This window comes from Jaculus jaculus, chromosome 18 (genome assembly GCF_020740685.1).
Source record: "Jaculus jaculus isolate mJacJac1 chromosome 18, mJacJac1.mat.Y.cur, whole genome shotgun sequence".
Lineage (NCBI taxonomy): Eukaryota > Metazoa > Chordata > Mammalia > Rodentia > Dipodidae > Jaculus > Jaculus jaculus.
In genome coordinates, this window is record NC_059119.1 from 43,443,274 (window position 1) to 43,455,170 (window position 11,897).

At 38.3% G+C, this 11,897-nt stretch overlaps 1 pseudogene; it reads right to left on the minus strand.

Moving 5' to 3' along the window:
- Window positions 1-1,688: 1,688 nt before the first annotated feature.
- On the minus strand, window positions 1,689-2,181 carry LOC105943607 (annotated as a pseudogene).
- Between the last annotated feature and the right edge of the window lie 9,716 nt (window positions 2,182-11,897).

An 11,897-nucleotide genomic window follows, 5' to 3' on the forward strand; every position in this document is an offset into this window, starting at 1 on the left:
TATTAAAGCACAGAATAGCAACACGTGAAAAATCAACTGCATGCATTTAAAGGAACAATAGCTGTCCATTTCTATAGGCATCTATGAAACTAGCTTCTGTTGAGACGGCCTTGGACGTGAGTTCCATCTGCAACAAGCAGTGAGCATCTGTAAGCATCTATGATCAACACGCAGGTCCTTGCTTCAGCATTGTGTCAAACAGCAGATTTTGATTTTCCTTTCTTTTTACAAAGAAATCTTGAGTTGAAAGCTCAAACACATACTTCCACTGTCCAGTTTGGATTTGAAGACCAGAGCCCTAATTCAGGACTTCAGGGTACCCTGTGAGATGACTTAGAAATTAAGCAAAAGCGAAAGCCAGAGATCACTTGAAATGTTCTGTTATTCATTCTCCACATCTTTGAGCAACACTTCACCAAAAGAGTGAAGATGGAGTAAGGGAAGAACAAGCCATGTTTACCCAGGAAGATGGTATTTGGCTTCTTAACTTGGATGACTGCTGAAAAAATAATTTTTATTCTATTCACTCTTTCAAAAAAAGTATTTTATTTATTTGAGAGAGAGAATGGGCACATCAGGGCCTCCAGCCACTGCAAACAAACTCCAGACTTGTGTGCCACCTTCTGCATCTGGCTTATATGGGTGCTGAGGAATTGAACCTGGGTCCTTCTTGACTTTGCAGGCAAGTGTCTTAATTGCTAAGCCATCTCTCCAGTCACTCTATTCACTCTTTTAACTGATTTTAATGTAAAGGTGTTTTTTTTTGTTAAACAAATCCTGATGAGAATTGGTAGTGCACAGGGTGAATTGGATGCATCCAAGATGTGAGAATGGAGGATATTGTCCCAAAATCCAAGAATAAAATGTGGGAATAAAATAACCACCTTGAGGGATGGAGAGATGGCTTAGTGGTTAAAGCATTTGCCTGCAAAACCCAAGGGCCTAGGACCCAGGTTCAACTCCCTAGAACTCACTTAAGCCAGATGCAGAAAGTGAGGCATATGCATAAGGTAATGCATGTTCACAAAGTGGCACACCCATCTGGAGTTTGATTGCAGTGGCTAGAGGCCCTGGTCCACTAATTCACTCTCTGTGTCTTGCTCTCTCCTCTCTCATTTAAAAAAAAAAAAAAAAAAAAGACAAAACTTGACATATATTACAGAAATTTGATGTCTTCATTTTTCCAAGGAGCCTTTCTACCTATTTCTTCTCTTCTAGATTCCTATTTACATGTCTTTGAAGCTAGCCTGGGCTACAAAAATAAAATGGGTTAGAGGGATTGCTTAGTGGTTAAGGTGTTTGCCTGCAAAGCCAAAGGACCCAGGTTCGATTCCCCATGAGCCACGTTAGCCAGATGCACAAGGAGGCGCACGAATCTGGAGTTCATTAGCAGTGGCTGGAAGCCCTGGCACAACCATTCTCTCTCTTTCCCTCCCTCTTTCTCTGTCAAATAAATAAGTAACAATAAAAAAATATATATATACTCAATAAAAAAGCACAACAAAGTGGTAGAAATTTTGTAAGCCAAAATCTGTACTATAATCGCTGCGGCGATTCTGATCGGGGCTAAAAGCAAAGACATTAAAGGTAAAGTGTTAGGAATTCCAGATTGCAGGGGAATAAGTCTCACAATTTTTTTTTGTTTTATTTTGTTTTTCTTTTTTTTTATAATGAAAAAAAGAAGGTGTATTTAGAATTAACCAGCTGGATCCAGTTTAGATGATCCCAATTTTGTTGGCAACATACAAAGCATCATAATTGGGAACCAGCCAAACATAGGCCTTCTTCTCTCCATCAGGCCTGATCAGGGTGTTGACTTTGGCCACATCGATATCATAGAGTTTCTCCAAAGCCTGTTTGATCTGGTGCTTGTTAGCCTTGACGTCCACAAAGAATACCAGGGGTGACCTCTATCTTCTTCATGGCTGACTCAGTGGTCAGGGGGAACTTGATGATAGCATAGTAGTCAAGCTTGTTTCTCCTGGGGGTGCTCTTCCGAGGGTATTTAGGGTGCCTCCGGAGGCACAGTGTCTTGGGTTGCTGAAAGGTGGGTGACATGCAGATCTTTTTCTTTTTGTGACTGTGGACGCCTTTCAGCACGGCCTTCTTGGCCTTCAGGGCCTTTGCTTTGGCTTCAGCTTTGTGAGGGGCAGGAATTTCCTTCTTCGCTTTTGGCACCATCTTGGCAAAAAGGCTCTTTTTCTTTTTTTTTCTCAATTTTTTATTAACATTTTCCATGATTATAAAAAATATTCCATAGTAATACTCTCCCTCCCCCCAATTTCTCCTTTGAAATTTCATTCTCCATCATATTACCTCCCCATTACAATCATTGTAATTACATATATACAATATCAACCTATTAAGTATCCTCCTCCCTTCCTTTCTCCACCCTTTATGTCTCCTTTTCAACTTACTGGCCTCTGCTACTAAGTATTTTCATTCTCACACAGAAGCCCAGTCATCTGTAGCTAGGATCCACATATGAGAGAGAACATGTGGCGCTTGGCTTTCTGGGCCTGGGTTACCTGACTTAGTATAATACTTTCCAGGTCCATCCATTTTTCTGCAAATTTCATAACTTCATTTTTCTTTACCGCTGAGTAGAACTCCATTGTATAAATGTACCACATCTTTATTATCCACTCATCTGTTGAGGGACATCTAGGCTGGTTCCATTTCCTAGCTATTATAAATTGAGCAGCAATAAACATGATTGAGCACGTACTTCTAAGGAAATGAGATGAGTCCTTTGGATATATGCCTAGGAGTGCTATAGCGGGGTCATATGGTAGATCAATCTCTAGCTATTTTAGGAACCTCCTCACTGTTTTCCACAATGGCTGGACCAGATTGCATTCCCACCAGCAGTGCAGAAGGGTTCCTTTTTTTCCACATCCCCGCCAACATTTATGATCATTTGTTTTCATGATGGTGGCCAATCTGACAGGAGTGAGATGGAATCTCAATGTAGTTTTAATCTGCATTTCCCTGATGACTAGTGACGTAGAACATTTTTTTAGATGCTTATATGCCATTCGTATTTCTTCCTTTGAGAACTCTCTATTTAGCTCCATAGCCCATTTTTTGATTGGCTTGTTTGATTCCTTATTATTTAACTTTTTGAGTTCTTTGTATATCCTAGATATTAATCCTCTATCAGATGTATAGCTGGCGAAGATTTTTTCCCATTCTGTAGGTTGCCTCTTTGCTTTTTTCACTGTGTCCTTTGCGGTGCAAAATCTTTGTAATTTCATTAGGTCCCAGTGGTTAATCTGTGGTTTTATTGCCTGAGCAATTGGGGTTGTATTCAGAAAGTCTTTGCCAAGACCAATATGTTGAAGGGTTTCCCCTACTTTTTCCTCTAGCAGTTTCAAAGTTTCCGGTCTGATGTTAAGGTCTTTAATCCATTTGGACTTAATTCTTGTACATGGAGAGATAGAATTTTCATCCTTCTACAGATACATATCCACTTTTCCCAACACCATTTGCTGAAGAGGCTCTCTTTTCTCCAATGAGTATTTTTGGCACTTTTATTGAATATCAGGTGGCTATAGCTACCTGGACATACATCTGGTTCCTCTATTCTGTTCCATTGATCTACATGTCTGCTTTTGTGCCAGTACCACACTGTTTTTGTTACTATGGCTCTGTACTATAGGTTAAAATCAGGTATAGTGATACCACCAGCCTTATTGTTGTTGCTCAGAATTATTTTAGATATTCGAGGTTTTTTGCGATTCCCAATGAATTTTGGGATTCCTTTTTTCTATTTCCATGAAGAATGACTTTGGGATTTTGATGGGGATTGCATTAAATGTATAGATTGCTTTTGGTAAGATTGCCATTTTCACAATATTGATTCTTCCAATCCAGGAACAAGGGATGTTTTTCCCTTTGCTAGTGTCTTCTGCAATTTCTTGCTTGAGTGTTTTAAAGTTCTCATTGTAGAGATCCTTTACTTCCTTGGTTAGGTTTATTCCAAGGTACTTTATTTTCTTTGATGCAATTGTGAATGGGAGTGATTCTTTGATTTCATCCTCTGTGTGTTTGTTGTTAGCATATATGAAGGCTACTGATTTCTGTGTATTTATTTTATATCCTGCTACATGGCTGTAGGTTTTTTATCAGCTCTAACAGTTTGCTGGTAGAGTCTTTAGGGTCCTTTATATATAGAATCATGTCATCTGCAAATAATGATAACTTGATTTCTTCCTTTCAAGTTTGTATCCCTTTTATGTGTGTCTCTTGCCTTATTGCTATGGCTAAGACTTCCAGAACTATATTAAATAAAAGTGGGGATAGTGGACACCCTTGTCTTGTTCCTGATTTTAGTGGAAAAGCTTCCAGTTTTTCCCCATTTAGTAATATGTTGGCTGTAGGCTTGTCATAAATAGCCTTTATTATATTGAGATATGTTCCTTCTATTCCAAGTCTCTGTAGGACTTTTATCATGAAGGGATGTTGGATTTGTCAAATGCTTTCTCTGCATCTAATGAGATGATCATGTGATTTTTGTCCTTCAACCCACTTATATAATGTATTATATCTATAGATTTGCGTATATTGAACCATCCCTGCATCTCTGGGATAAAGCCTACTTGGTCATGGTGAATGATCTTTCTGATATACTCTTGTATTCTGTTTGCCAATATTTTGTTAAGAATTTTTGCATCTATGTTCATGAAGGAGTTTGGTCTGTAAGTTTCTTTTGTTGTTCTATCTTTGCCTGGTTTTGGCATCAGGGTGATGCTGGCCTCATAAAAGGAGTTTGGTAGAATTCCTTCTTTTTCTATTTCCTGGAAAAGCTTAAGAAACAATGGTGTTAGCTCTTCCTTAAAGTCTGGTAAAATTCAGCAGTGAATCCATCTGGGTTGGGCTTTGTTTAATTGGGAGATTATTGATAACTGTTCAGATCTCCATGTTTGTTATAGGTCTATTTAAGTGATTAATCTCATTTTGATTTAATTTAGGTAGGTCATATAAATCAGGGAAATCATCCATTTCTTTCAGATTTTCATACTTTGTGGAGTATATGCTTTTATAGTATGTCCCTATGATTTTCTGAATGTCTCTGGCATCTGTTGTGATGTTATCTTTTTCATCTCTAATTTTATTAATTTGTGTGTCTCCTCTGTTTCTTTTGGTCATATTTGCTAAGGGTTTATCTATCTTGTTTATCCTTTCAAAGAACCAACTCTTTGTTTCATTAATTCTTTAGATTTTTTTTTGTTTCTATTTCATTAATTTCTGCCCTAATCTTTATTATTTCTTCCCATCTACTGATTTTTGGTTTGCCTTGTTCTTCTTTTTCCAAGTCTTTAAGGTGAAGCATTAGGTCATTTACTTGAGATCTTTCTAATTTCTTAATCTAGGCATTTAAAGCTATAAATTTACCTCTTAGAACTGCCTTCATTGTGTCCCAGAGATTTTGGTATGTTGTGTTCTCATTATCATTTGATTCTATAAATTTTTTGATTTCCTTTTTGATTTCTTTATTGACCCATTCATCATTTAGTAGTGTATTGTTTAGTTTCCATGATTTTGTGCATGCTCTACAGCCTTTCTTGCTATTGATTTGTCGTTTGATTACATTGAGTTCAGAGAGAATGCAAGGAATTATTTCAATTTTCCTGAATTTGTTAAGATTTGCTTTGTATCCTGATATATGGTCTGTTTTAGAGAATGTTCCATGTGCTGCTGGAAAGAATGTATATTCCTAAGCATTTGGATGAAATGTCCTATATATATATATATATGTTAGGTCCATTTCTTCTATAACCTTCTTTAGTCCAGATGCCTCTTTGTTTATTTTTTCCCAGGATGGCCTGTCAACTGATGAGAGTGGGGTGTTGATGTCCCCCACCACCACTGTGTTTGGTGTTATCTGTGATAGTGTTTTTTTTTGTTTTTTTTTTTTTTGATGAATTTGGGAGCCCCCATGTTAGGCACATATGTAAACATAGGATTGTAATGTCCTCCTGTTGGAGTGTGCCCTTAATCAATATAAAGTTACGTTCCTTATCTTTCTTGACTAATGGTGGACTGAAGTCTACCTTGTCAGCTATTAGGATAGCAACCCCTGCTTGTTTACCAGGCCCATTTGCTTGAAACACTGTTTTCCAACCTTTCATCCTAAGATAATGTCCATCCTTTGTTTAAAGGTGAGTTTTTTGGAGACAACAAATTATAGGGTGCTGCTTTTTAACCCAGTCTGCAAATCTGTGTCTTTTGGTTGGGGCATTGACACCATTCATAGTAAGTGATATTATTGAAATGTGTGTATTTCTGTGTGTCATTTTTTTTGTGGTTCCGGTTCTACCTTTGCTCTCTTGTGTTAATTAGTATTTGAGTATTGCTTGTTTTTTCCAGGTTCCTTATATGTGTGCTTTTCCTTCTCTTCAGCATGGAGGATTCTTTCAAGTATTTTCTGCAGAGCTGGTTTTGTCTTCAAATACTCCTTTAGCCTGCTTTTGTCATGGAATGTCCTTATTTCTCCATCTATTTGAATGGATAGCTTTGCAGGATAAAGTAACCTTGGTTGACAGTTGCTATCAAAGTTTGTGTTGAGTAATCTGCTGTAATCCTGATGGGCTTGCCTTTGTAGATGACTTGACTTTTCTCTCTGACTTCTTCCAGTATTTTTTCTTTGGATTGTGTGTTTGTTAGTTTGATTATAATATGGCGAGGAGAGGTTCTTTCCAGGTTTTGTCTGGCTGGGGTTCTAAAGGCTTCCTGTATCTGCATTGGCACCTCTTTCCCAATTTGGGGGAAGTTTTCTTCTATGATTTTGTTGAGGATACCTACTATGCTGTTGGAGTGAAATTCTTCTCCTTCTATTATGTCCTGAATTCTTATATTTAACCTTTCATACTGTCCTGAATATCTTGAAATTCCCACTCATACTTTTCTATAAGTTTGTCTTTCTCTTTGTTGGACTGTATTAGATCTGCCACCTGGTCTTCTAGCTTAGATATTCTGTTCTCTCCTTCATCCATTCTACTGGTAAGATTTTCTACAGAGTTTTTTTTATTTCATTCACTGTGTTCTTCATTGCTAGTAATTCTGACTGGTTTTTCTCTATTATTTCTATTACCTTATTTATGTCTTGTATTGCCATCTCTATTTCATGAAATTGGTGTCCTGCATCTTCTTTGATTCCTTTGATTTCCTCTTTGCTTCTTTTGATTTGTTCTTTGACTTCTTTGAACATATTTATAATCATTCTTTTGAAATCTTTCTCAGGCATCTACTCCAACTCTTTCTCATTGGAGGTCATTTCTGATGCATTAATACTATTTGGTGGATTTATAGTGTCTTGATTTTTGGTGTTTCTTGTATTATAATTTATATATTTTTGCATCTTAGATTAAGTTAATGCTTGGATTTTCTAGTTTGCTGGGCATTCTTAGCTGTATCAATTGATCTGATGTTATATATCTTCAGTGTAGGAGACTAAGATGTTAAGTATGGCTGTTTACACTCTCAGAGTATCTAGAAAAGTGTTCCTAGGGGTTGAGTTTGCCTGCTATGGGAATGTTCAAGTAGGCTGAGTGGAACAAAATACAGGTAGACTCTAAAATTTAACTAAATGCTGTATACATTCATTCAAAACAGCACCAAGTATTTATGCAAGAGTAGGTGTTATGATAACCAGATCCTCTATCAACAATGAGGTTAAGATTTCTGGTCTTTTGAGGGTTCCAAGTCAGCTTGTGACCAAGTGAGACCCTTCCCTGATGCAATCCCAGATACCTTTCTGGATGATTTTGGTCTCAGTCAAGTAGGGTGGCTGGGTCGCTAGACTGCTGTTCTGTTTTCTGGAGCTGGACACTGGCTTTTCCTGAGGGGCAAAGCAAGCCTGGCAACTGTGGCCCTGCAGATGGGCACCTCTGCTGCTGGAACCGCTTCTGATGCTGCTGAAGCTGCTGCTGCTAAAGCTGCTGCAGCTGGAGCAGCTGCTGCTTGAGTCGCCGCTGCTGGGTCCACTGCTGACGTTGCTGGGTTGGCCGTTGCTGCTGCCGCTGCTGGAGCTGCCATTGCTGAGTCCACCACTGCCATTGCCACTGCTGGAGCTGCCATTGCTGGGTCCGCAGCTGCCGTTGCTGGGTCTGCCGCTGCCGCTGCTGGAGCCACTGTTTCCAGTGCCGGAGCTGCTGTTGCTGCTGGAGCCATGGCTTCTACCGCCGCTTCCCCACTGGAGCCAGGGCACCACTGCCGGAGCTACTTCTGCCTGTGTGGGCTCTGCGGGTCTCCTACCTCTCTGCTGCCATTTTAATTTCTCATACACCTCACTTTTTAGTAAAAGTGTGTATTTTGCTGGGTTTTCTTTGCCTTTTTCTCTCCTAGGCTGCTTTGGCATGGTTCCTATGTCGCCATCTTAACCGGAAGTCAGTCTCACAATTTTTAATCATTCATTCCTTATTTCCCAACATTGTCTCCCTTCTTTATGGTAAAATTCATGTTTTTTATTGTTATTTTGCTTTACAAAGAGATTTTTAGCTAACTGTTAAAGGCTACAATTATCTTCTGTGGTTTAATGAGGGGAGGGAGGAGGAAAATGGAACAGAAATCCCACACAGTTAGATTTTTGAGGATCCCATCTAATGAGCTCAACTTCTACTAGACTGAGAACTTTTAATTAATATTACCTTTTGATATTCTACTTTATGCCCATCTTTTTTTTCTTAAGTGGGTCAAGAAGAGAGTGGTAGCATGATTAGTCAAGATTAGTCAAAGTGGTAATCCTTTGGATTGAAAGAAAATGGTAGATAAGACCAGAGAATGCTGCTGTGAAGATAAAGAAATTAGGTGGATGCCTTCTGCCATCTCTGTCAGGCAACCTTAAACACAGGCCACACTCTTGGCCTTTATCTCAGATGAACTTCCTCCAATTGAGAATTCAAAGATAAGATAAGTGAAGAAAGGAAGAGATAGAACTCCATGACAAGAAGAAGGAAAAGTAGAAAACTTATCCACCAGCCCTATGTTTTCCAAGCCGCAGACCAATTTCAGGGACTAGCTTGTCCAGGAACATACTGTACTGCCGCCCCATGTAAGCTAATACTGAGTTGGCAGTCCTAAAGAGATTTGCATGCGATTGCACTGGCTGACCTCTTGGGCAAAATAGTTGGTATACAAGGCTCCAAAACAGTACATTCTGCTTCCTTTTACCTTGACTAACTCCTGTCACTAGAGGGGGGAAAATTCAAGCAGCATTATCCGCTCATTTTAATTTAAGATACAAAGCAGGTAATGCATTTTTTCTTTCCTTTTCCTTCTTATTCTTTTTCTCAAGTAGACAAGGACTCTCAAAAGTAAGAGAGATGGAATCACAAAGGCGCTCACACTACAATCTCCAGTAAATTACAGATGATTGGCCTCTCACACAGCAGCGTGATAGCCACTGCAGAAGACAGCTAGCCAACTGGATAGGGTAACATCTTCTTTCCGTCCTGTAAGACTGTGTATCCATCTCCTCTAAAATCAGCGACACGCACTGAAATGTAAGAGGACATAGTTTACATTAGTAGGGCATTATAGAATTTTAATGGAAAAACAACATGGTGAAATTAATTCTTAGATGTGATGGGCATAAAAATGTATACAATTTATGACTAGATTGAAAATGCAAGGTACTGGGCTCACAGCAAACAGGAGGAAAGACATCTAAAACAATTCTCCCCCCAGATGGATTGTTTCTGCTAATCATCCAGGAAGTTCAGTAAGGTCACACTGACTAGATAGTAACGAGGATGCTATGTGGGACTAGAAAAACGTTATGCTTTTGAGTCTCTATTTTATGGGGTGTGTGTGGATGGGGTTGATGCAGGGTACTAAACCCACTCTGGAGCCCCAGGCTAGCCTCAAACTCACAGCAATCTTAACCTCCTGAGTGTTGGGACTCAAGGTGTGAGTTTCAACATTCAACCTGTGTCTTCATTTTCTATCTTTTATGCTGGCCACTTTGTGCATATGTGTGTGTGGGTTTGTGTGTGTGTGTGTGTGTGTGTATATATATATATATATATATATATATATATATATATATATATATATATATATATATATATATCTGTGTGTGTGTAAGTACCCAGAGTTCTCCTGTCTCTGTCTCCTAGTACCTCTAGGATTGCAAGTGCATGCCACTACACCTGGCACTTTATGCACGTTCAGTGGATTCTCCTCAGGCCCTTATACTTGCAAGGCAAGCTCTTTACCAAGTGACCTGCCTCCTCCCAGCCCCTGACAGCATTACTTATGGAACAATTCATTGACTAATTGGCCAGTTTATCTAGTAGCTAATAAAACATCTCAATTAATTTGATTGTGTTGCTTTATTAAGATCCTGGAGTCTAATTTAAAATAACCAATGTAGCACGTGTTGGCTTTCCTGTGTGTTCAGAACCAAAATGATAATACATCTCTAAGAAAAATATCACATAAAAATAATGAAGGCCTTGACTACAATTATAACACAACAAATCTTAGTCGAGGAGAAATTATTGCAAAATTTTTGAGTGAATGAAAAGTGGTGTGATGCTGGAAAAGAGAAAGAATCTACACCTTATACTTTTCATGGCAGGAAAGCAGATAAAGAGGAAGCAGTCACCCTTTTAGACAGCATATCCTAAAGAACCCTAAACTCATTACAGCACACGTTAGCAACCCAGAGGGAAAAGTGTGGCTGAAAAGAATGACGTCAACCAAAGACTGTTATGAAGCTTTAACCTTCTTCACACTCCAAACTTATCAACGGATAACATTGCTCTCAGAAAGGAACATAGTAAAGTCTTTACTTTTATGGATGAAAGGAACTATTCCTTTGTAGAGAAAGTAAGGGAAATAAATACTTGGGGACTTCTAACTGTGTGCATATCTAAAATCTATCCCATTTCTGCACTGGGTGAAGACTGACTCTCACTCTGCAAATAATGAAGTATGCAGGTCTCATTTGGCCTTCTCATTTGTGCCCTCTTCAGAGTAGATAATGAAAAGACCTAAAATGCTGGAGGAGAGCCCCAAATAAAAGAAAAGATTAAAACAGACAAAACTAAAGTCTTAGGCTCAAGGCAATCAGCTGTGCCAAATAACAAGCTCCACAAAAACTTCTTTTAAATTAGTGAGAAATATTTGAAAACATTCAATATCTATAGAAAATAATGGTTAGTATACACAATCATTATCTAAAAACTACTTGGAGCTTAAAAATACTGCTATATACCCATGGTCTCTATCATTCTCCCTCTCCTTTTCTCGAAAAAGTAAAAACAAACAAACAACAACAACAAAAAAACTTTTCTAAATTGCAAAGTGGATAGAGATGGCAATAGGAGAATAAGATTTGTAGTACATCTAACATTTTACGTAAGGTTCCACTAAGAGAGAGCATAGAAATTACAAGGTTATTTTCAAAGAAGTAAATCTAGAACATTTTACAAAATTAAAAAGGAATTAAAGCCGGGCATGGTGGCACACACATTTAATCCCAGCCCTTGGGCAGCAGGGGTAGGAGGATCGCTGTGGTTTCAAGGCTACCCTGAGACTACATAGTGAGTTACAGGTCAACCTAGGCTAGAGTAGTGAGACCCTACCTTGAAAAAACAAAAAACAAAAACAAAAAAAAAAATTAAAGTATGTATGTAAAAACATTGAATGCTAATGTTGAAAAAGACTAATGTATAGAGGCAATCATTGGAAAACTGTATAACTACTTCGGAGAAAAAAGTATTCTAAAATATTGCAAAGGTAAATATACAAGCCAGGAAATCAAAAAGATGAGAAAAAAATAATATTGGCACCAGGTTTTTCATCACTAAAATAAGCACAAGATGAGAGAATATGTATAATTCAAATCTGAGAAAAATTAAATTTTTTGGTATGTGTGTCCGTGCATC